The sequence below is a fragment of the Leucopleurus acutus genome, assembly GCF_964270905.1.
Source record: "Leucopleurus acutus genome assembly, chromosome: 2".
Classification (NCBI taxonomy): domain Eukaryota; kingdom Metazoa; phylum Chordata; class Mammalia; order Artiodactyla; family Delphinidae; genus Leucopleurus; species Leucopleurus acutus.
Genome location: NC_139143.1, coordinates 95,129,963 through 95,155,308, shown reverse-complemented (window position 1 = coordinate 95,155,308; position 25,346 = coordinate 95,129,963). Strand labels below are relative to the sequence as shown.

General features: G+C 45.8%; 1 protein-coding gene and 1 long non-coding RNA gene across 3 annotated transcripts in view; one reads left to right on the top strand and one right to left on the bottom strand.

The window, feature by feature from the left end:
- Positions 1 to 25,346, bottom strand: part of KCND3 (potassium voltage-gated channel subfamily D member 3) — a gene marked incomplete at both ends in the record, with an annotated part of 224,814 nt that overhangs the window by 148,403 nt on the left and 51,065 nt on the right. The window lies entirely within an intron of this gene.
- LOC309958388 lies at positions 10,283 to 19,408 on the top strand. The gene is made up of 3 exons (XR_014326021.1): positions 10,283 to 10,422; positions 18,873 to 19,043; positions 19,367 to 19,408. It is a non-coding gene; the product is annotated as an uncharacterized lncRNA (long non-coding RNA).

Genomic DNA, 25,346 nt, shown 5'->3' with positions numbered 1-25,346 from the left:
AAAATGAAGCATTGCCTGCCACAGGCATTTGAAAGGTATATGTTTGCGTGAGATGGGACAGAAGAATGCATGGTGGACAGTTTTAAGGTCTTGTCTCCTCCCTTCCTCCTTTAGAATAATAGATCAATGTTTGACTGACATTTATTTAGCACCTCCTGCACGTGTGGAAAGCAGTGGCTAGGCACTCTCTGACATATTAACTTACTTAATCCTCACGAATATTTGCCTGTGAGGCAAAAATAATTCCCATTTTACTAACGAGTAAATCAAGGCTCAGAGAGGTAAGATAACTTGTTCACATTGCACAGTAAAATTAACAGCTACCACTCATGGCATGTCCCTAGTTAGCTCATCTATCCTCTTTCAGCCCAGACTGACACAAGTAAGTATTAGGTTAACCTGCCCAAGTTTACACTGGTAAGCTGGTAAGTGTCAGAGCCAGGGATGGAACCTGGGAGTTAGACTCTAGAACACTTACTCTTAACCACACTAACGGTCGCAGCAGAACTGAAACTCCAAGTTAGGTCTTCTGGCGCTGAGTCCAGCTCCCGTTGTCTCCACTGTCCCCTCCCACTTGCTCTTTCCTGCCTCCTGCCCAGGCTTCCCAGCACCCACCCAACTTCAGCTCACTCCCTTCTTCCAGTGACTCTCTGATTTGACACTGGTTTTGCTTGAGTCTTTGACTTAATTCAAAACCTTTTTTTTTTTTTTTTTGCCTCAAAAATAAAGAAATCAGAGCTCTTCTCCTATGTGATGGAAATGCCACCCATTGCTTTCCCAGCTTTTTGGAGGTTGTGTTGTTGTGTGTGCAGAAAAGGAAAGGAAGCAGGAAAAACAAGAAAGGAATTTTTTCAAAAACTAGAGCAACAAGGAGTTTCTCATCCCTGAGGTGAAGTTTTGGTTCAAAATGAATCTAAAGCACTGGTCCTATGTCTTTTTTGGGTAAGACTCTGTCAGTAGGCAAATACTGTGACCTGGCAAGTAATAAAGTTTCCACAGGCATCAGGTGGAGACTGAACATTCGGAAGGTAGGCTCCTCAATTCTGAATTAACTTCTTTTTTTTCTGGGCACAAGCAGGTCTATGTTTCTCTTATCTTCTACCCAGCCCCACACATGCTCTTTCATGCAAGTCAACATTCCTGCCCCACAATAGGCATGATTGCTTCCCATTATGTTGTCATGGCAACATCCATTGCCATCTGGGGGTGGGGAGGTGGCAGTGGAAACAAATGACTGGCCAATCAGGCTTTCCAGGAAAGTCTCATAATGACACACTGTCATTGCCAACTGCAGGAGCCTCGCGGGAAAAGGTTAGTGTACGAGGACCCTATTGATGGGGCACAGTGCTGGACCCTGCCCCGTCGACTGAGGCACGTTGCGTCCATGTTAATGTGCGTTTGCCGATTGATGGATTATTGATCAGAGTGAGAAGGGAGATAGAACTAGCGAACAGTACTGAGAAAAGCAAAAGGCCCTTCAATGTAACTGTCCCGTGTTTGTATGAAAAATACATGGAGACAAAATCTTTTCTGCACCAAGGTGCGTGGAAGATTACAGAACCTTAGTGACACCATGGTCACTGCCAACTACCACCACCAACCCCAGAAAGAAAAGGAAAAGTCCTATTGTCAAGACCTCCAAAGACGAGAGTGGGTGAAGCGCTGGCTGCGGTAACAGACACACTGCTCTGAAGGATCTGCCAGTGAGCAGCTGTGTGGCCTCTCTGCTGTTAACATCTCTCAGCCTTGTTTTCTCCTTTACCAGATGGGGAGAAACAGAGTCGTTGTGAGGATTAAATGCGGTAATGCAGGGCTAAGTACCCGATATATGTTAGCCATTGTTTTTATGAGTACTCACAGATGCTCAGTGCTGTCAAAGATGCGGCCACTGCAGTGTCTCCCGTCTCTCTACCTTAGGTTCTAGGTTCTGGTGAATAAGCACAGCAGGATGAATTTTCAGTGACCCACGAACCACAGCCATAGCTTTTCACTAGGCTAGGCTTTCAAAGAAGCTTCCAAACCCTCTTTAGCCCGCTAGGGGGGAGAGAGCCATTGTCATTTTCTCTTGGGAAGAGAGGAGGCTGACAGCTTGGCGTTCCTCTTTATTTTTTTTTATTTTTTATTTATTTATTTTCTTTGCGGTACGCGGGCCTCTCACTGTTGTGGCCTCTCCCGTTCCGGAGCACAGGCTCCGGACGCGCAGGCTCAGCGGCCACGGCTCACGGGCCCAGCCGCTCCGCGGCATGTGGGATCCTCCCGGACCGGGGCACGAACCCGCGTCCCCTGCATCGGCGGGCGGACTCTCAACCACTGCGCCACCAGGGAAGCCCGGGAAGCCCTGGGCGTTCCTCTTTAGAATGATTGTTGACTTCACACCGCCAACTGAAGAGTTCCTTTAACTCCACCTCGGGAAGGTCTATGATAAGAAACGGACCTTGCTTTAAGGGTTTAGCACAGCATCCTCCATGGTTGCCACTGCTAGTGCTCAAGGGAAATCTCTCAAGCCTCAGATCAAGAAGTGTCTGGCTCATACTCCTGTCCCAATGCCCAGGGCCCAACACTGAGCCCCTGGGACTTTCTGATCAAGACTGGCAAAGACAGCCAGTCGGAGGGGGCAGCTGAGGTCGACTGGAGCAATTAATCCTGAAGGTTACTGGAGCCTGTCCTGCCGGGGAGCAGGAATCCAATTACCCACAGTGACAGCAGCTTGGTCCCCGGGCAGACACTCGTTTGCAGGGCAGACCGACAACCTGCCCACTTGAAAACTTCCTGACGAGCAGTCTCCCACCCCTTCCGCTTCCTCCACATGCCCCAGCTGGGCACAGACCTCAGCTGACCAGGACATCACCCAGGCCCCAGTGCTGGGGTTATGGAGCAAAAGAGTGAATTCTAGGAGGTTGGATCAGGACCAGCCTAGAGGTCTTCTGAGAAGAACCCATTTGCCCTGTAGGAACAAAGACCAGAAGAACTGGTCATTTTTCCAGGCTGAGCCAGACTTTTATGACACAACAAAAGCAGAAGCAGGAGGGAGAGAGAGGGAGAGAGATAATCCAAATGAGTTTATTTGGCCATAAAATAAATATGCAAAATTATGCGGATGTAGAAATGGGCATATAATTTTCAATCAATTGCTCTGCCGTCATCCGAAACAGACCTCAGTCTGGATGAGGGGACCACTGAGAGAGAATTCTGGCTCTCTTTCTTCCACTTTCCCAAAATATGTAGGGTAAGGAACAGGGTATTTGGAGGAAGGTATGCTATGCCAGATGAACTTCTTTTCTCTTTATGTGGCCTAACTCACACCAAGATGGGCTCCTACTTGTCCAGGATTTCCACGCTGGACAACAGCAAAAAAGAGGCCAACTCTTGTGCGTGGCCGCCACTGGGGAAAGGAATTTGATTTTTTAAAATGCAGATTGGCCTTCTGGCTTGAAAGTGCATGATTAAAATGATATCTTTCAATGCAGAAGCCAGACAGAAGATTTGAGCAGGAGCTGCTGCTCACACACAGGAGTATATGCAAGGTGCATGCAAGGGTAGGTGAAGAAGTACCTGCTGAGGCTTGGAGACCTCAGGACACGATCATCAGCATGGCCCATTCAGGTGGTATTAAATAAACACAACCTGGGTATATTATAAGAGAAAGTAACTTCTCTCTCCTTCCTGGGAAATGCTTCGTTCAGTCCCAGATTGGTCAGTCAATTATTCATTTTATTTAACAGCATCTACTGAGTACCAGCACTGTGTACCAGGTGCTGTGCTAGGTGCCTAGTACACAGCAGTGAACAAGACAGGCAAGGTCCCTGACCCCCAAGGAGCTGATAGTTTAGTGGAGACTGCTGACCAGGGCTCAAATCTGGACTCTGCCACCTAAGAATAATGTTATCTTGGGCGAGTTGTTAAATATCTCTGTGCCTCAGTTTCCTTATCTTTTTTTAAATTTAATTTTTATTTTATATTGGAGTATAGCTGATTTACAGCGTTGTGTTAGTTTCAGGTATGCAGCAAAGTGATTTGGTTATACATATACATATATCCATTCTTTCCCCATATTGGTTATTACAGAATACTGAGTAGAGTTTCCTGTGCTGTACAGTAGGCCCTTGCTGTGATTATCTATTTTATGTATAGTAGTGTGTGTATGTTAATCCCAAACTCCTAATTTATCCCTTCCCTCCACCTTTCCCCTTCGGTAACCACAGTCCTTGTCTTTAAAATAAGCATAATGAAGTTACATACTGCCACTTGTGCTTCCAGCCATGATACAGTAACTGCGACTGGATTTACCTTCCTGTTTTAAACAACCAGAACATCATATAAAATGTATGAAGCAAATAATTCCAGACATTGGACAACAAGCAGTACAGGATTCCCTGAGAGAAAGGAACCAAATGGGGGCGGGGAGAGGGCTACAATTTCCCCACCTCACTGCCTGAACTCAGTTCCTAGACTGCAGCCCAGGGAATGGGAATCCAAACAGAGGCCAGTCTCTTAGACTCCGAGGAGACTGAGGCAGCTAGAATGTTCAGAGCAGAATAGCAGGAAGACTTCTGGAGAGCTGAAAAGGATCCTCTTAAATCTTTGGCTAAATACTAATTTGCACATGCAAGGTATGAAACTCCATGAGGCTGGGGACAGAACCATCATGAAGAATCGGGCCAAACAATTTCCAGAGCTAAATGGGGCTGGGTAGTGTTCATGTTCCCATAAGCCAGAGTGGACAGACCTTATAATAAATGCACAGGTGTCAGGTAGTGTCCTGACAGAAAGTAGTGAGCTCCAGACTCATCCTAAGAGAGCTTGAAAAACAAGCCTTGGAAGGGTCAAACTGATCCCAAGTAACTAAACTTTAGGCCAGAACAAAGTCCAACACTATTTAAAGGATGCAAAAAGAAAAAAAAAATCATCACCCAACAAAGTAAAGTTCACAATGTTTGGCATCTAATTAAACAAACAAACAAAAACACCCAAGGCAACCAAAAAGACAGAAAAAAAACAGGAGAAAAACTGATCAGTAGAAAATGACTCAGAAATGACAGAGATGATGAAATAGTATAGAAGAATATTAAAACTACTCTAACAAATATACTACATACGCTTAGGAGTGTATAAGAAAATATGAATGTGTTGAGGATAGAATTGGCAGATATAAAAATGACCCAAATGAAAGTTCTAGAAATGAAAACATACAATACTGAAATGAAAAATATAATGAATGAGATTAACAGCCAACCAGACACATCAGAAAGTCAGTGAATTTGAAGATATAGCAATAGAAAATATCCAAAATAAAGCAGAAAGAGAAAAAGGACTGAAAAATAAATGAACATAGCATCAGTGACCTATAGGACAGCATCCAGTGACCTAACATATGTGTAAATGGAATCCCTCCAAAAAGAAAGGGAGCACAGAAAAAATATTTGAAGAAATGGTTAAAAATTTTCAAAATTTCATGAAACCTATAAAGCCAGAGATCCAAGAGGCTCACTGAACTCAAAGCAGAGTAAATGTAATAAACCAATAAACAAACAAAAAAACGACACCACGGCACAGCATAACCAAATTGCTAAAAACCAGTGATACAGAGAAAACCCTAAAAGCAGCCAATGGGAAAAGGACATTCTACACGGAAGAACAAAGGCAAAGTGGCAGACCTCTTGTCATAAAGATGCAAACCGGAAGACAGTGACAGCTGTGAGCACGGAAGGGAAAAACTGTCAACCTAGAATTCTATATTCAGCAAAAATATCTTTCAAAAATGAAAGCAGAATACTTTTTCAGATTAAAGCTGAGATAATTCATTGCCAGCAGTCCTGCCTATAAGAAATGTTAAAGGAAGCTCCCCAGGATAAAAGAAAATGATACTACATGGAAATCTGGATCTGCCCAAGGGAATGAAAAGCACTGAGAATAGTAGATATGTGAGTAAACTGAAATACATTTTTACTCATTTTGAAATCTCTTTAAAAATATTGACTGTTTGAAACTATCAAACTCTTAGAGGAAAACATAGGCAGAACACTCTATGACATAAATCACAGCAAGATCCTTTTTGACCCACCTCCCAGAGAAATGGAAATAAAAACAAAAATAAACAAATGGGACCTAATGAAACTTCAAAGCTTTTGCACAGCAAAGGAAACCATAAACAAGACCAAAAGACAACCCTCAGAATGGGAGAAAATATTTGCAAATGAAGCAACTGACAAAGGACTAATCTCCAAAATTTACAAGCAGCTCATGCAGCTCAATAACAAAAAAACAAACAACCCAATCCAAAAATGGGCAGAAGACCTAAATAGACATTTCTCCAAAGAAGATATACAGACTGCCAGCAAACACATGAAAGAATGCTCAACATCATTAATCATTAGAGAAATGCAAATCAAAACTACAATGAGATATCATCTCACACCAGTCAGAATGGCCATCATCAAAAAATCTAGAAACAATAAATGCTGGAGAGGGTGTGGAGAAAAGGGAACACTCTTGCACTGCTGGTGGGAATGTGAATTGGTACAACCACTATGGAGAACAGTATGGAGGTTCCTTAAAAAACTACAAATAGAACTACCATATGACCCAGCAATCCCACTACTGGGCATATACCCTGAGAAAACCATAATTCAAAAAGAGTCATGTACCAAAATGTTCATTGCAGCTCTATTTACAATAGCCCGGAGATGGAAACAACCTAAGTGCCCATCATCGGATGAATGGATAAAGAAGATGTGGCACATATATACAATGGAATATTACTCAGCCATAAAAAGAAACAAAATTGAGCTATTTGTAATGAGGTGGATAGACCTAGAGTCTGTCATACAGAGTGAAGTAAGTCAGAAAGAGAAAGACAAATACCGTATGCTAGCACATATACATGGAATTTAAGAAAAAAAAATGTCATGAAGAACATAGGGGTAAGACAGGAATAAAGACACAGACCTACTGGAGAACGGACTTGAGGATATGGGGAGGGGGAAGGGTGAGCTGTGACAGGGCGAGAGAGAGGCATGGACATATAAACACTAACAAACGTAAGGTAGATAGCTAGTGGGAAGCAGCCGCATGGCACAGGGATATCGGCTCGGTGCTTTGTGACCGCCTGGAGGGGTGGGATAGGGAGGGTGGGAGGGAGGGAGACGCAAGAGGGAAGAGATATGGGAACATATGTATATGTATAACTGATTCACTTTGTTATAAAGCAGAAACTAACACACCATTGCAAAGCAATTATACCCCAATAAAGATGTTAAAAAAAATATTGACTGTTTAGAGCAAACATTTTTCACTGTATTATGGGGTTTATATAATGTAGAAATAAAATGTATGGCAATGATATCACAAAGGACAAGAATCAGAAAATAGAATACGTAGCCATAAAATTCTTTACACTATATGTGAAGTGGTATATTATTTGAAGATAGACTTTGATACGTTAAAATCAATAAAATATATTTACATTTACAATAAAATACATTGTAAATCATAGAGCAATCACTAAAAATAAAACAGAGATATGGCTAGTAGGCCAACAATGGAGATGAAATGGAATCATAAAAATACTCGATTAATACATAATAAGGCAGAGAAAGAAGAAAACAGAAACAAAGTACCGATGGGACAATTAGAAAATAAATAGCAAGATAGTAGATTTAAATTCAACAAAATCAATAATTAAATTAAATAAAAAGGACCTACAAACTTTTATTAAAAAGCAGAGATTGTCATATTGGATTTAAAAAAGCGAGACTTAACTGTATGCTATCTATAAGAAACAAACTTTAAATACGAAGACACAGGTAGGTTAAAGGTAAAAGGATAGAAAAAGATATACCAAACAAACACTGATCAAAACAAACTGGGGTGATGACATCACCTAAAGTAGACTTTAGAACAAGGACTCTTACCAGAGATAAAGACGGATACTTTATAATGATAAAGGAGTAAACTCATCAAAAGGATATAACCACCCTAAATGTATATGCAGCTATTAATAGAGCTTCAAAATATATGATGTAAGCAAAACTTGATATGTAAAAGGAGAAACAGACAAATCCACAACTATAATTGGAAGTTCAAACATTCTTTTCTCAGCAATTGATAGAAAAAATAGACAAAATCAGTAGGCATATAAAACACTCAATCCCATCAACCTTCTTGACCTGACATAATTAGAACACTCCAGCCAACAACAGCACAATATACACTGCCTTCAGGGGCATATAAATAACTTACCAAGATAGACCATATTCTGGGCCACAAAACAAGTCTCAGTATATTGTAATGGATTGAAATCATACAAAGTCTTTTCTTTGGCCATAATAGAATTAAACTAGAAACTTTAAGAAAGATATCTGAAAAATCTTCAAATATTAGGAGATTAAACAGTGCATTTCTAAATAACCCATAGGCCAAAGGAAAAAACATCACAAGGGAAATTAGAAAATTTTGAACTGAATAAAAATGAACACAACATACCAAACTTAGTGGTGTGTAGTAGCGAAAGCAGTGCTTAAAGGGAAATTTATAGCATTAAATGTTTATACTAAAAAAAAAGAGAAAAGTCTCAAATCAATAATCTAAGTTTCCACGTAAGAAACTAGGGAACAAAAGACAATTAAAACCACAGTAAACAGAAGGAAAGAAACAAAAAAGAAAAGAACATAAATCAATAAAATACAAAACAAAAGCAAAAATAGATTCAATGAAACCAAAAGCTCTTTCTTTATAAAGATGAATATAATTGAAAAACTATCATTCTGATCAAGAAAAAAAAGAAATCACCAAGGTCAGGCACAAAAGATTGAATTTTACTATGGATTCTATACACTTCAAAAAGATAATATTATAAATGACTTCATGGCAAAAAATTCAAAAATTTAGATGAAATGGAGAAATTCCTTGAAAGACATCAACTATCAAACTCCCAAAATTTGCTCAAAAAGAAACAGATAACCTGAATAGCCTTATATCTATTAAATAAATTGAATTATTAGTTTAAAATATTTCCACAAATAAAATTTCAGGTACAGATGGCTTCACTGATAAATTCTACCAAACATTTAGGAAAGAAATAATATCAATTCTACACAGATTCTTCAGTGTATAATTCACCATATCAATATACAAAAAAGGAAGCCCATATGATCATCTCAATAGATACATAAAGAACTTTTAACATAATATAATACCAACTTATGATTTTTAAAAAACTCTCAGCAGATGTCCTCAACTGGAAAAAAGGCATCTATAAAAAACCTACAGTAACATCATACCTATTGGTGAAAAGACCAGATCCTGGTCTTACTGTGGAAGACTGGATGTCCTTAGACTGGTAACAAGGCAAGGATGTCTGCTTTCACCATTTCTATTCAACATTTCATTCAACATTGTACTGAAAGTCCAAGCTGGTACAATAAGGCAAGAACAAGAAACATAAAAGCATCTAGACTGGAAATGAAGAAGCAATACTGTCTTTATTCACAGACTGCACACTCATCTACATAAAAGTACCCACTTCCTAGGGAAGTTGTCATGATTGAGTTAATCCATGCAGAGTGCTTAGAATAGCTCCTGGCACCTAAGAAATGCTCAGTAAATGTTCACTGTTATTGTTAATTCAAACGATGACAGAGCAGAACTGAGGCCATGTGATGGGGTCTAGCCTGGTTGGAGGAAGGGTTGTGAGAAAATACCTGCTTGCCTCTGAGGCAGCAGACGCTCACACAGGTGGAGGGTTGGGGAGGTCCCTGCAGGAGAGGGAAAAAAGGAGCCCTCCTACTGGTATTTCTCTTCATAAAGGCCTCTGGGATACAAAGTCTTATATATCCTTTAATGACCTTGGGAGGGGACAGGGCAGGTGAATTCTCTTCATCCAAAGGATGAGGGAGCTAAGGTGGAGAAAGCACAGACCCAGACCACTGGACCTCCCACAGTACCATCCTTCCTTCCTGCCTCACAGGTCACAACACAGGGTGCTTTCTGCTGCTACAGAAGGGGTCTGAATGTTGACAATCTTGGGTGGCCACATTTATGAGAAGGCTGGCCTGGGAAGCAAGTGGGCCTTAATATGGTATGGTGCGCTGAGGCCTCAGGAATAAGGGGCCTTGAGTATAGTTTTCCCTGCTTTTGTGAGGTTGTCCTACTCTGAACAGTTGGCAGGTTCCCACAAGGAGGCTCAAAAAAATACCCCAATCCAATCATGACATGTAATCAGCGCTCAGTAAATGTTTACTTAGAGACTCTGACCGGACAGGAGCCCAGAGGAGACACAAGTGGCTTGGATATGACAAAATTATCATGCACCAGGAAACCACTTTGTAAACTGTAAAGTGCTGTGCAAATGCTGATGTCAATGCTAGCAACTGTCTGAGAAGACGATGAGACCAAAAACGAAGACCTGAGTAAACTGTCATTTGGGTGAGTGTGGGAGTAGAGCTGAGAAGAGATTTGGAAGAAATATAGGGTTCAAAGAGCATGTTGTAAAAGGAATGATGGGAATGGGGCTTGGGGAGAGAAGAAGTTTCCTTGGCATCTCTTGGGGACTTAGAGACACTGTACTCAGTGTTGGGCAGACTGAGATAAAAGACACAGCCCTCACCACTGAAGAGCGCGTGGTCTTACAGGGTAGGGGGACAGGCATGCAACACTCTGTATACATTACACTAAGTGCTGGGGCCTGCACGGTGCTGGGCAGTGGCGTGCGGGGAGCACAGGAACTCTGGGAGGGGCCGAGGGAAGCTGCTCCTGAGATCAGGGAAGAGTGGAGACAGAAAGAGTCATTTTACTAGGAAACTGGGGGGCTGAATGGGGCCCAGGCAAAAACGAAACAAAAACAAAAACTTAAGCTCCCTTGCTGGCAAAAGGAACTAATGGGAGGTACTTTTGCAGGCGGCAGGCAGTGAATGACAAACCGGGAAACACAACTAGCGACGGGGGAACAGGTTTATCAGAGCCCCGAGATTATTCCTCTGTGTATGGGTTACACCCTCAAGATTTTGCCACCTAATGTTAAAATGGTTTCTGCATTTTAAGTGGCTGTGTATGTAGAAGGCACTGCAGGGGAGAGGCAGCTGCGGGGTGAAAAGGGAAGTTGTGCAAGGTAGCAGAGATGATAAATCAAATGGGAGCACCTAGTGTTGAGCAGTACTAGCCTCAGAGCCTGAGCTCAGGGCATCATTGGACCATAAGGCCCCATTCATTCATTAATTCATTCAGCAAAAATCTCTTGAGCCCCCACTAAGTGCCAGGCACTGTTCCAGACGCAGGGGAGGGAGCAGTAAACAAAACAGATTCTTTGCCCTCAATATGCTTACATTCTAGGTGGGGGAGACAGACAGTAGATGAGTATACGAATAATGAATAAGATGAATGTAGGTAATGATAGGTGCTATGAATGAGGTAAAAGAGGGTAATGGGACCAAATAGAGGCTGATGGTGGGCTCACAGCTGGGTGGTGTTCAGGGAAGGCCTCTCCAAGGATATGCTATCTGCCTGAATGATGGACAAGACCTGAATGACGAGAAGAGGCAGTCCTGTGAAGATCTGGGGGAAACAGAAGCAACGACCAGTGCAAAGGTCCTGAGGCAAGAATGAGATCGGCACGGCATGTGCAAGGACAGGAAAGAGGCCAGAGGGGCTAAAGCCTTGAGGACAAGGGGGCGTGGTAGGGGATGGGTTAGGAGAGAAGACAGGGGTCTCATCAGATAAGGTCTGGAAAGCAACTGTAAAGGTTTGGATTTTATTCTAAGCGCCTCATTTTGTCACTCACCAAAGTGGTCCTAATCCTGATTAGATGATGTCCCTGCAGCAGGCTGGGCAAATTTACACATTATCAAATCAAAGTCCCACAGTTTAAAGTTCTTCTGGTCAAACCTATGCTGGAGTCCCCTCAACCCGAGTCTTATGAAAGGATTAACCCCGCCAAGCTGGTGCCCTCTTCCTCCTGAGATGGCATCTTTGGACTGTTAGGACTTGATTTGAAACAAGTGCCACGCTTTGCTCTGGACCCTAGGCAGTGTCTGAATGAATGACACTGTCCTTGAAGGAGCCAGCCTAGATGGAGGGCGATGGAGAATGTTCCAAGGTTCTAGTTAGGAGCTCAGGTTGTGCTGTACCATCATCCCCTCTCTCTGCTTCCTACTCCTCCTGGGGAATAGGGAGCCAAGGACAGCTCTGCCCCCAGGCCATTGGACCAGTGCCTACCTGATGCCCTGGGGAGCATGAGGGAGCAGAGGATCCCACCGCCCGACAGCTGGGAGCCAAAACGGAGGCCTCCGCTCCCTGCCGATGTTCCATCTGGGAAAGGTCACCCGGACCCTGGACTCACAACCGTGGGCAAAAAAAAAAAGCCTGTGAAAGGGCAGTGTGTGCAGCCGCGTGGGCACGATCCTCACGTGCGTCCTGACCGGGGTGGGGTGGGTGGACAGGGGAGCGGGTGGGGGGCAAGGAGAGGTCGTCTTCCCACCGCCCGACCTCACACATTCCTTCAGCATCTCTGGGAAATAATCACACTCTCCACGCCGAAGAAACACAGTCAACAGATTCTGGTTTCCTAGATACGCCAGCGGCTTCTAAAGATAGGCAGGCAATGACAAAGCAAATTGGCATATGGACTGCAAATAATTCCAGTACCAGCTTGCTTGGCAGCACCTAAGCCTACCCGTGCTGGGCGCTCCCTCCTCTTCCCTCTCCTGTTTCTGAAACAGTCTCTGGTTGCTGAACACCCCAGCCCAAGTGTGAGCTGGAGGGGCCCCCTGGAGCCCCTAGAGTGGGTCCTGCTCAGGGCTGGTGCGTTCTGCTGGGCTCCTGCTACTTCAGTCACGTACACCTGTGCCCTCCACCACGCCACACTCACACGGAAGGTCCACCCCGTTGCCACCCGCAGCTGTGTGTGTGCCCTGACCCCTTCCGGGGCAGCAGACCGCTTCCCTCTTGGTGACCACATGCAGCTGCCCTGGCATTCCTGCCCTGGGGCTCCTCTCCTGGGGGAAAGGTCACAGTCCAGACACTTCTCACTTTGACCCCATCCCTCTTCTGGCCCCAGGAAGGAGACTGTAAAGCATCTTCCTATCTAAGCTCCTTCATTCCCCAAACCCTGCATGTTGGTGATGCTGACTCGGTGCCAGGTTCTGCATTGGCATACCCAGCAGTGGGGATTCCAGGAGGGAAAAGACAGGATCCATGCCCCCAGGAGCAAGGAAAACGAACACGACTAGGCTCCTACTCTATGCCACTCTGCTTAAGTGCTGTTCACAAGTTGTCTCATTTATTTCTCATTCAGCCTCTATAATGACCCCACAGTGTAAGGAGTCTTATCTCTCATCATCTTTTTATCACGATGCTTATTCTTAACTCTGTGAACCAATTGAAGAAAGAAGCTCAGATGGGTTGAGTAAGTTGCCCAAGGCTACAGCTAAAAAAAGTTTCCCTGGAATTTGCTTTTATTTTTTATTGTTTAAATGTTTTAAAGATCTATTTTGTATTCCAGCCCTATGGCATAAAGGCCTTCATACCTGCCATTAAGCCACAGCATAGCTTCAAGAAGCTCAGAGGAGCTCAGTGAGGGCCAAGCAGTTAACAGACTCCATCTCACCTGGTTCCAGAGGCTCTGATGAAAAAACCATTTACAGAGATGAGGGCAGGATTACTGGGAACAAAAAGGGCTGCTGAGATACCGGGGGACTAGCAATGGCCAGAGGCTGCCACTATTGCCAGGCCCAAGGGACAGAGGAGCAAGCATGGAGAGCTGAGCCAGGGAGGAGGTGCTGCCGGGCTCGTGCACTAATTGTGGAGTGGTGCCCAGAACAGTGAGGAAGCGGAGGAACTACCCCAGCCTCTCTGTCCTCCCACCTGCAGTAACTGATCTGGATGCCACATGTCAAGGGAGCACTGGGGATGCAGCCCAGGGCACAGGGCAGGCTGCAAAGCATACAAATGGATCTGCAGGGAACAAACAGAATGACCTGTGCATGAAAGAACAAACTCATCCTTGATGCTCAGGGCTCATTAAGCCAGAGTGCAGATAAGGCAGGGAAGTTAGGGACTGTGTGGACTCTAAAAGGAGAAGAATGAAGAGAAGGATAAACAGGAGATCTGGGAAACAGGAACTCTCGTCCGGGGCTCTTTGGACCAAACCCTTCATTTTGCAAATGACTTAAAAATTATTTTAAAAATCATTTGACTGCAAAAACTACCATTTAACCCACAGTTTATGCCTGGATCTTATTTATTTATTTATGAATCTCTGTATCCCTTGGGCCTAGCACAGTCTCTGTTATTCAGTTTGTTGAATGAGTGAAAGATCTTTCCCCATGTATCCCCTTGTCATCTGGTTCTGAAAATACAACCTCTACCCATGGTAAGTGCAGCACTCAACACACACATACAAACCTAGTCAATTACAAAGGCATGAACTCAGAGTTCTCATCAACTGATTGTTAAGATAAATCACCCAGGACTTAACATGCATTATCTCATGTAGTCCTCCCAACAGCACAGTGAGATAGGCCATTTTACAGGTGAAGAAACTCAGGCAAGGAGAGTGCGCTGGCCCTGCACCTTTTGGTCCTCAGATCCATGCCTTGCATTCCCTCATAAGCTACATTTCTTGGGTTGCTGTACCAACTGGTTTCCAGCTGGATTCAGCCAAAGGGAGGCCCTGGCAGAAAATTGAAGGGTGAGAGGAAGCCAGAGTCAGGGTATTTCTCTCTTCTTTCTCTGCTGTGTGTGATGTCTCCCTCCAGACAGGGCACCATAATTTCACCTTCTGCTGAGTGATGCCAAGGGGAGACCTCCTGTGATACAGCCTCTACCTAAGAGGGGTGGCTTCCTGCTAATCTCTGGTTACCTCTCCACCCCCAGTCTGGCTCTTCACTCTTCATCACCTGGTCACCAATTCTCTGCATTAAATTCCCCCCCTGTTTCCCTGGTTTGAACTTGGAAGCCAGATGTAGAACGCTGCCCAAGGCCACACAGGTAGGAGACGGCACAGTTACAATTCAAGCCCCAGTTTCTGAATAAAGTGCTCCTAACCACCCACATCTGCCACATCTTTTTTTTTTTAACATCTTTACTGGAGTATAATTGCTTTACAATGGTGTGTTAGTTTCTGCTCCATAACAAAGCAAATCAGCCATACATATACACATGTTCCCATATCTCTTCCCTCTTGCGTCTCCCTCCCTCCCACCCTCCCTATCCCACCCCTCCAGGTTGTCACAAAGAACCGAGCTGATCTCCCTGTGCTATGCGGCTGCTTCCCACTAGCTATCTACCTTACATTTGTTAGTGTTTATATGTCCATGCCTCTCTCTCGCTTTGTCACAGCTTACCCTTCCCCCTCCCCATATCCTCAAGTCCGTTCTCTAGTAGGTCTGTGTCTTTATTCCTGTCTTACCCCTAGGTTCTTCATGACATTTTTTTCCCCTTAAATTCCATATATATGTGTTAGCGTACGGTATTTGTCTTTCTCTTTCTGACTTACTTCACTCTGTATGACAGACTCTAGGTCTATCCACCTCATTACAAATAGCTCAATTTTGTTTCTTTTTATGGCTGAGTAATATTCCATTGTATATATGTGCCACATCTTCTTTATCCATTCATCCGATGATGGACACTTAGGTTGTTTCCATCTCCGGGCTATTGTAAATAGAGCTGCAATGAACATTTTGGTACATGACTCTTTTTGAATTATGGTTTTCTCAGGGTATATGCCCAGTAGTGGGATTGCTGGGTCATATGGTAGTTCTATTTGTAGTTTTTTAAGGAACCTCCATACTGTTCTCCATAGTGGCTGTACCAATTCACATTCCCACCAGCAGTGCAAGAGTGTTCCCTTTTCTCCACACCCTCTCCAGCATTTATTGTTTCTAGATTTTTTGATGATGGCCATTCTGACTGGTGTGAGATGATATCTCATTGTAGTTTTGATTTGCATTTCTCTTATGATTAGTGATGTTGAGCATTCTTTCATGTGTTTGCTGGCAGTCTGTATATCTTCTTTGGAGAAATGTCTATTTAGGTCTTCTGCCCATTTTTGGATTGGGTTGTTTGTTTTTTTGTTATTGAGCTGCATGAGCTGCTTATAAATTTTGGAGATTAGTCCTTTGTCAGTTGCTTTATTTGCAAATATTTTCTCCCATTCTGAGGGTTGTCTTTTGGTCTTGTTTATGGTTTCCTTTGCTGTGCAAAAGCTTTGAAGTTTCATTAGGTCCCATTTGTTTATTTTTGTTTTTATTTCCATTTCTCTGGGAGGTGGGTCAAAAAGGATCTTGCTGTGATTTATGTCATAGAGTGTTCTGCCTATGTTTTCCTCTAAGAGTTTGATAGTTTCTGGCCTTACATTTAGGTCTTTAATCCATTTTGAGCTTATTTTTGTGTATGGTGTTAGGGAGTGATCTAATCTCATACTTTTACATGTACCTGTCCAGTTTTCCCAGCACCACTTATTGAAGAGGCTGTCCTTTCTCCACTGTACATTCCTGCCACTTTTATCAAAGATAAGGTGACCATATGTGCGTGGGTTTATCTCTGGGCTTTCTATCCTGTTCCATTGATCTCTTTCTGTTTTTGTGCCAGTACCATACTGTCTTGATTACTGTAGCTTCGTAGTATAGTCTGAAGTCAGGGAGCCTGATTCCTCCAGCTCCGTTTTTCGTTCTCAAGATTGCTTTGGCTATTCGGGGTCTTTGGTGTTTCCATACAAATTGTGAAATTTTTTGTTCTAGTTCTGTGAAAAATGCCAGTGGTAGTTTGATAGGGATTGCATTCACATCTGCCGCATCTTAATTCAGAACTCACTTTAGTCCTAACTTCTCACTACACTGAAGCCCAGAGAGAGTGAGTGACTTGCCCAAGGTAACATAGCTAGTTAATGGCAGAGCGAAGGTTGAGAGGAGTACTTGTCTCTCAACTGTTCCCAGTGATATTTTCCCTCTACAGCACCATCAACCCCCTAATGTGTCTGAGGCCTTGTATAGGAGGAGTTACTGCTTATTTTCAGAGCTGACTTTTCCTTCTCGCGTAAGAGCTGAAAGAGCATACTGGCCTCTCCTCTCCCAGAGCTGTTAGGAAGATAAACAGGATAAACCAGGGCTCTGAGCTCCCACGGAGATAACGGAGATGCCTAAATATAAGGCTTTATGGTGGTAATGATAGCAGAAAGTGCTGTGGGTAAACAATGATTTAAAACAATTCGAAGTTACTGCAACAGTCATGGGTGTTCTGTTCTCAAGGCAGCTGAAAAACTCACTCTGTAGACATTTCTGTCTCCAACTATTTGTTGCCTTGAAGCCCAAGAGTGCTTCTAGGCAGCCCTAATTTGTTGGAGATGAACACAGAGGAGGTGATGCCATTACGAAGCCATGGCCACAGGCAGCATCTTTAATTCATGAGCAGGGTGGCATTGGCAGGAGGAAAGGAAGAACTGCCTTGAGTCTCTGCCTTGAGGTCAGGTAAAATTTAGATTCCACCCAGTTCCAGCACAGCTAAGTGGCTTTCAATTTGTGTTTTGAGGAGAGGTGATATGGTGCTGGTCATGGTTGGGAGAGGAGAGATTCTTCTGATGAACCAGCCCCCCAAGTGCTAAGAGCATAGCTGAAGATCCCCCGGCAGTTACTCCTGTACTTCTATTCATTCATCCAACAAATGTTTACTGAGTATATGTAGAACACTACTAATAGTGAGTTCTTCTGAGTCAGAAAGATTACTGGCTATGTGACTTTGGCAAAGATACTTAACCTCTCTGTGCCTTTAAAGGGGGATAGTAACAGCATTTATCTCATAAGACATTAGGAGCATTAGTTAAGTTGGAACATACAAGGACTCAGAACAGTATCCGGCATATAGGAAGGATTTGCTAGATGTATTTTGGCTCTGAAGTCAGATCTGGCTCTAAGTTCTGTTTTTAGCTGTTAGTAGCTATGTGACTTCAGGCAAGTTACCTGACCTCTCTGAGCTACAAATTTCTCATCTATAGAGAAGCACAATCCCTGTTTTATATGGAAGTTGTGAAGGTTCAATGAGATAGTGATGTAAAGTATCCAATCAATGTTTATTGAGTGTCTCCTCTGCAAGAAATAAAAACAGAAATAATGGGCCTGGCCTTTAAGGCCTATGTCTGGGGATAAGCCAGGTACACACACTCAGGTCTGATCATCCCCGCAAAACTCCAAATGGACTCTGGACCAAAAGTCAACAGGCCTGGTTCTGTCCTGGCTCTGCCCACACTATCTGGGTGACCACGTTCAAATTGCCTGACCTCTCAACCTCAGTTTCCCACCAGCAGGATAAGGGGTTGGAATGTATGGCCTCTAGGGCTCCTTACAGCTCAACTATCCCAAGAGTCAAGGCACCTTCTCCAGGACTCCCTTAGACCTCTGGCCCAGGCCCAGTCTCGAGAATCAACGTGGTAGAGTGGAGAGGGTGGGCTCATGGGGGTAGACGAGGGTGCGTGAAAGTCTAGCCTGGCATCAAACACCCAGCGTGTATTCCAGGGTGGTTTCCTGTCTGCTTCCTGGCCCAGCACAGGCATCACCGTCTGATTCCACAATAAAGGGCTGAGTCCTTTAAAGCTAGGATGAGCCCCCAGATCGTTGCATATTCCTCCTCCTTTCTGTGCCCTGCTTACCCAAACCGCCTTCTTCTGGTTCTCCGACAAGCTCCAGGTGGCTGTCCCACCGAGGCTTCCAGGCCAGGACCTTGATGTTTAGTTGGCCCTCAGCTGGGATCCAACCCGGGCTGGTGGGAGGGAGGGGAGTGAGCGCCAGCCTCACAGGAGTGAGTGTGTGTGTGTGTGGTGTGTGTGTGTGTGTGTGTGTGTGTGTGTGGTGTATGTGTGTGTGTGACCTTTCCGCTTTCATCTCCAGGATTCTAATCTCCGGCGTTATAACACCTGGGTCAACAACTTGGAAATATATTTCTGTATCTCCAGTGAAGGAGGCGGCACATTTTCTGTGTCAATGAAAAACCAGTGGGGGCCTTAATACCTCCTCGGAAGCGCCAAGCCCCTCAGTAGAGATGCAGGGCTTGTTGCACAGGTGGGTACCTGCCCCCTTCTTACTTTGATCCTCCTGAAGGCGGTGGGGGGCAGAAGTGCTGCTATGAGCACCACTGGCCAGAGGCAGCTGGTCAGAGGTGTGGGAGGCTGCCAGGCAGATGCCCAGGGTTTGGGATTTCAAACCGTGGAGGGATTCACGAGCTGTCGCTTGGGCAAGGGACATTTCCATAGGCAAGGACCACTAGCACAGCCCTAAGCAGGCTTCCCTTGGCAGGTCAGTGGTCACAGGAAGTGGCTCCCGACCACGGAGGGCTGTGCATCCCATCTCCCTCCCTCTCTTCCTCCTTCCCATTCCACAAACAGTCACCGAGCCCCAAGTGCCAGGCCGTGACCGTGGGGCTGCAGAAACAGAGGTGAATAATGCAAGCTGTCCCTCTGCAGAGCTGACAGCCTAGAAGAGATGATTATGGACATATAAACAAATAATTACAATAGCGCGTGCTAAGTGCTATAATAAAGCAATAAACGTGGTGCTCAGGGAGCATGGAAGATTCCGGGGAACACTAGACTCTGCAGATCACTCACTTAAGAGAGGCAGAGACCAGGGTTCAATCAGGCCTGAACAGATTGTTCAAAAGCATTTCCAGTTCACACTTCAGCACCAGAGTTTTTCTTTTCTGCCTGTTAACATGTGCGTAGGAAACCAAGCCTTTGGCTGGAAGCTCAGCTCTGGGGCTGCTGCCCAGTGGCCCAGCCATCCCAGCAGAGCAACCGAGGGCCCTTGTGTTTAGAAAATGCCTCCCCGTGAGGACTTTGCCAACCTGGAGGGCCAGGGCAAGGGTGCCCTTGGACCATCTCAGTTTAGGAGGAAAAGTTGGGGCTGCCACAGCTCTGGGCTATTTCGGGACATGATGTACTTGAGAAATAACAGGCTGACCTGTCTTCCCTCCAGACACAGGCTCCCTTGCACCTGACTCTTTAATCTCCCTCGAGGAAAAATCATCGCTTCGGGCTATGACCCGGAGAGGGATAGCAGCATCCTTCCTGACCGCTGTCTCCTACTGGCAGAGGAGCCAGACCTGACACGCAGATGCACTTGGTACCTGAACGCTTCTGAGGCAGAGATGAGTGAAGCCACTTGAAACCGAGGCCTTCACTGATCTTGTCTCCACATCCTGGGCTACCCCACATGTCCAGGGGCCAGCATGAAAGGTTCAGGTGGTGCTTCAGACCTCACATCAAATGCCCCCTTGATTCTGTAGTTGGCCGACTGGTGGGGAATTGGGTGGAGCAAGGAAGGCACTGGCCAGCCTCACTCCTCCCTTCCAGGGCTGCCCATGCCCCTTGCCACTGGCATAGGCTGGCATTCAGCACCTCCAGGATGTGTGCCCACATCATGCCCGATACTGAGACATGCAGAACAAGAGCAGTTGCAAACAGGGTCTCTGCCCTGGCAGTACTAATAGGTTTCTCTGGGGGATGAAGTTGTCTCTCCCTTCACAGTGGCAGGCTTCGAACTGGGGGTCTGAGTGATGTTCTGGTGCTGAGAGGGAGAGGCAAGAGGACCCAGATGATCCAGAGGGGGTGCTGTCAGCTGCAGTCCAGAGACAGGATCGCAGCCCCGGGTCCTGTCTGTGTAAGGGGCCGCCATCAGAGAAAACCCCAGCTAAGCCACACCTCCCCTGCCTGGGCTCGCCACACACTCCATAAACAGGTCAGCTGGCTATGCCACCAGCAGGAGGGGCTGGGCACCAGGAAGACGTGGCTGCATTTCTTGATAGTAACAGCTGGCGCATGCCGCGTTTGCTGTGCGGGGCACAGTGCTAAGTGTTTTTACAGGGGTTAACTCATTCAGTGCTCGCACAGCAGTACGACAGGTTACTATTACCACCCCTCCTGCACAGACGAGGCACCGAGAGGCTCTAAGCTTGCTCAAGGCCACACAGCCGCTAAGTGGATAGGCCAGGATTTAAATCCCAGGAATATGAATTTAGACCCTGTGTTCTTACCCACTATATCACTCACTCCAATTCCTCATTTAACCCTGGAGGGATCACAGTGGTTATTTTTACTAACAGTTTTAGTGGTGGACAGGGTCTGGTTCTGGAGTCAGACGCAAGCAGACCTGGGTTCTAGCTGTGTGAACTTTGGAAGGTGACGAAACCTCTCTGGGCCTCAGTTTCTCCACCTGCGAAAGGGATAGGAACCCCTGCCTTGAAGGAAGTAAAAATGTAACAATGCACTTAGCATAGGGCCATTCACCAGTAAACACTCAACAATTATCATTTTACAAATGTGTTTTCTTAGATTGACAAAGATGATCTGCCCAGTACTTAATTACAAGCTGTGTGACCTTGGGCAGGTCACTTGGCACTGGTTTTCCATCTGTAAGACACTGGAACGGTATAATGCATTCCCCAGCAAACCCAGGCTGGGCGGTGGGGAGAAAGAGGCTTCCGGCTGGCCTGGGATTTAAAACATCCTCACGGAAAATCCACATAGTAAACGTACACACACACGCTTATGCAGATGCATAAAGATTGTGGCCTTTCCACTGTTTTTAGCCAATTTGGTTCCAACGCCCACACTCGGCTCCTTTTAATCCCTCTCCCTGCTAATTTCTCTCCATAGCACTTAGCACTAAGTGACACACTGTGTATTTTATTCACGTTTACGAACCACCTGCCCCTCCTATACTGTAAGCTCCAAGAGGGCAGGGACCTTGTCTGTCTTGTTCCCTGCTGGATTGTTAGCTCCTGGGATAGGGCCTGGCACGTGGTGCTTGGTAATGTAAATGTGTGCTCAGCGAAGCGAAGGATAATGGGAGGCGTGCAACTCCCTGTCCTTTCTCTCCTCCAAGGGCCCCATGTGTCAGAACCGCCCACCTCTCTGCCGCTAAGTTGCAGGGAAGACACCCATATTTACAGAAAAGTACATAAAAATGGCTAATAAATGGCTTTATTTAGCTCTGATGGTGTACCCTGCCCTGGGCTGAGCACTTTACATGTATTAACTACTTTAACTCATTTAATCTGTATCACAGTCTGTCTCCAGCTTACAGGGCAGAAAAGCAAGGCACAGAACAGCTAATTGCACGGGGACTGAAGCCCACGAGGTTTAGCTTCATAACCCACACTCCTAACCGCTTTGCCCTTGGGCCTCCCAAAGTTTCACTGCTAGCTTCCTCTCTTCTTCTCCCCCAGCCCCAAATTCCCTTTCTTCCCATTACTTCTCAGTTGCAAACATGTTTGCAATGTTCTCAGTTGCAAACATTTCACCCAAAGGCGTGTCTAAGCACGCATTCATTCATTCAACAGATGTGTTGGAAGCGCCAGGTATTGTTTTAGGCACTGACTCTCCTAATAGAGAAAGGAGTCCCTTCCCACCTGGGCACCCAGAAACTCCCAGGGGCAATGCGTTGTGCTCTTTCTTCGCTTGTCACAAGTCCAGGGTTTGAAGAGTGCCTGGCTAAGTGGTTTGTCAGGGCCTAATATTGGAACCTGGGGCAGGCAGCGGTGGCTGATGGGGTTTGGCCCAGATATGACCTGAAAAGGCACCAGCCCTCCCATTTGGGATAAAAGGATGGGGCCTGGGCATCCTTCCCCCATCCTATCCTCTTCCCCAGCCCTAGTATCTTCCCTTCTCCCAGCTGATCACAAAAAATGCCTTCTTTGCCTAATTGTTACATATACTAATTATTTTCATTTACATGCCTAGCTTACCATTTATGCCTAATTATTGTACAGCTCTGAAACAATTACGCATAACATTAACAATGTATCAGGGTAACTTTGCACTGAATTTTATTTAATGTCAGTACCCAATGGTTCATGTGCAACTAACCTCCGCAGTTTGTGGTTCCCATAGCAGAAAGTTCCCTAAAGTGAGTTGGGGCCGGGAGAACATTAGGGTGGGTCCCACTGCTCTGTGATGGTGCATAAGAACAATAACAAGAGTAGCAGGAGAAGGAATAGTTGTAACAGTTACAATTTACTGAGCCATTATGTGCCAGACACCAGACACTGTTAGCACTTGATACACATTGTATCATTTAAACTTCAAGGCTCTCCTATTTTTAAAGATGAGGCAGGTAATACATTCAAGGTCACACAGCTGGGAACTGGCAGGTCTGTGCTCAAAATCAGACGTGTGTGGCCCAGAGCCTGACCCTTTCACCACCTCACAGGTGCCTGTCCCCTGGAAAGGTCCAGGGAGAGCCCTGGGGGGACCTGGGAGGCCATCCCACTCCCCTCGTTCTCCCGAAGGGAAAACTGAGGCCAGAGTGGGTAAGTGGCTTGGCCAGCCAGGCTAGACCTGGACAAGGTCCAGTTCTCCTGGCGCTTGTCTTTCCCTCTGCTGCTCTAGGAGGAAGCTGTCCTGGGAACAGAATCGGCATCCCTGAATCCCGCTCATCACTTGGGGCTGACGCAGGCAGCGATGCGCGCCCCACCGCTGGATCATCAGCCGGGTGAGGAACAGCGTTCATTTGCTCTGATTCTTGAGAGCTGACCTGTTTTAGGAAGTGTTCCCTTTGGAAGATGCCTGGTCTCTTCCCCTTCCATCCTTTCTTTTCTAAACATGCATCTCCCTTCACTCCATTTATCTTTCCTCAAAGGCAACAAATAGCATTTAGTGAGTTACTAAATGGGCTGGTTATTACACTAAGTGCTCTACGTCTCTTTTCCTATTTAATTGTCACAATACCTCTCTGGGATAGAAACTATCATGATCTCCCTGTTTTCCAGCTAAGGACTCTGAGGTCCAGAGAGGTTAAGTGATGTGCTCAGAGTCACACAGCTGGCAATGTCAGTGCACAGATCCAGGGCTAGGTATATCCGATTCCAAAGCCTCCCCTCTTAGGTCAACGCACAGCATAATCTTTCTTAATATCAACCTGCTGGCTGCCAGGCTGGCATTGCATTTTTCTTTGCTAGGAAGCCAAAGCAAACAGCCAAGTATTTTGAGCCCAAAGAGTGGTCCTGCTTGCACTTCTGCTCCTGGAATGTTCCTCCTCCCAGACACCTGCATGGCTCACTCCCTCACTACCTACTAATTACTGCTTCCTCTCAAGGGGTCTTTCCTGCCTGCCGCATGGGAAAACTACCAGACGCCTTCCAGGCTCTGCCTCTAACTCTACTTACTTTCCTTCATCCAGCTCTGACAACCACCTGACGATGGATTCTGTTTTTTTTTTTTTTTTTTGGTTTATGTATCTCTAGGTTATCAACCCCCACTAGGATATAAGCTCCATGAAGGTAAGGACTTTATTCTACTATGTTCATGATTAGAATAGTGCCTGTCACATAGGAGCTTAAAAAATATCTGTTAACTGAATGAATGGCCCAGAGGGAGGGGGGTATGATGCCCAGGAAGGAGAAGGGGCCCCGGAATGAGGCTCACCTCCTGCCCCTGACGCTCAGCTGGCTGGGACCTCCCTGCCCTTAAAGATCTCCAGGACAGCTCCTGTCTAAGTGCCTTCTCCCCTTGGCACAGACACACGGAATCGTCAGTGCCTAATGCTCAGCCTCCACAGAGAGAAGCAGTAGCGAAGCTGCATGCAAGCAGGGCAGCAGGCTGTGGGGTCCACTCCCGTATGGCTAGAGAAGGCATCGCACAATTGCTTTGGGGAAAAATTCACCACCCTGACTGCACCTGTGGAAGTTGAGGTTAAGATGAGTTCTCACTGTCTGAATGCCATGTGCAGACATGGAGCAGGAAGCCCCCAGGCAGAGCGGGCAGCAGGCAGGGGCCAGCTGGGAACGACATCGCAAGAAGAGGGGCTGAGTCTAGCTCACAGGCCCCCCACCCCTCCAAGTGTCCTGGCCCCAGGGCTCAGGGCAGTCCCACATAGACCTCATAATGCTCCCTTCACAACTCTTCCTGGGAGCAATGTCACAGTGGGCTATGGGACGTGGGGCGTGGCAGCTTTCCCTCCCTGGCTTCCAGTGTGTGGGAAAAGGCCACACAGCCTGGGGCCAGGGGAGGAAAGCTCTGCTCGAAGACGGGACTGTTTCAGAGGAGAGATAACAAGCCTCTGATGGCATCAGGGTTAACAGAGCCTCCTGCAAACTTGGAATCCAACAGGCTCCCGGCAGCTGCATTAAAATCTAAACAGTCTTTCCTGTGGATTTTTCCGATTAATGCAAATTTGTTTTGCTTTGCAAATTGAAAATCAGTTGCAAGCACCTGGTGTAAGAATTCCAGCAGGGAGTAGAGAACGCTGAGAGGAAGCCAGCCAGTCCCCAACCTTGCCCACCTCTGGTTCCTGGGCAGCCAGGCCTCCTCCACCGTGCTGGGTTCCACCCCCCACCTCCTCAGTAAAGGGCTCTCACGAAGCAAGACT